Below are 874 nucleotides of genomic sequence, written 5' to 3'. Positions count from 1 at the left end.
TTCAGCAGCAACTATTGTAATTTCAGGACGCCTGGAAATGAAGGCAAAGGGGAATAATTGCCTAAAATATTTTAAAATAGTTCTTTTAGATATAAAAGTTTAAGGTTTTCTCAGCATGGGAAATCAAAATAGCCCAGGTCTTCTTGATTTAACCAAAGGTACTTTTCCATGATTTCAAAGCAACTTACCTGACCTTTCTAACACTTAGTCTTCCATTCAGAGCACCCAATTAAATGACTAAGCCAAAAAGTAGGTTTATTTGCTTCAGTGAAATAATTTACATGCTTAAAGTGCTTAAACACAAGTGTAACTCAATTAGATGGCAGAAGTCTTAGTCTTCATGGGGTAATGAGAACTAATCATGTGTTTGCCCTTAGCCTGCTCCAATGTGAAAACAGTAGGATAGTTAAAACTGCTTCTGGCTAGCTACCTAAAAACTTGTCAATCCTCCAACCTCAAGGGAAACCTCCCACTGTGCTAAAGTGGGGCAGAACAAGCCTCAGGAGGCCTGTGGGACAGGGCCTATTTGTTTACAGCATCTGGTACAACAGGGACTTCTGCGACAGTTAAGGACCCCTAGGTACTACCCCTGCTCATCACTGTACCAGCTGCTTTAGAGCACAAGCTGCAGTGATGGCCAGTGCTCCCAGACCATGGCCCTGCAGCACCACTGAGCCATCTAGAGTCTCACACAACATACCCTTTGAAAAGGGAGTTTCATGAGTAGATGAAGCATTTGCTTACAGCAGCTTCTGTCTGCTGACAGAAATAAACCTGCAGAAATGTAACTTCTAAAACTCCTGTAAAAACAATTTTAAAAAAGAGTACAGTTCCTTCACATCTCAGTAACAGCAGACTCAGTTCACCAGCTATC

Source organism: Acanthisitta chloris, unplaced genomic scaffold (genome assembly GCF_000695815.1).
Source record: "Acanthisitta chloris isolate BGI_N310 unplaced genomic scaffold, ASM69581v1 scaffold2666, whole genome shotgun sequence".
Classification (NCBI taxonomy): Eukaryota; Metazoa; Chordata; class Aves; order Passeriformes; family Acanthisittidae; genus Acanthisitta; species Acanthisitta chloris.
This window is presented reverse-complemented; position numbering follows the sequence as displayed.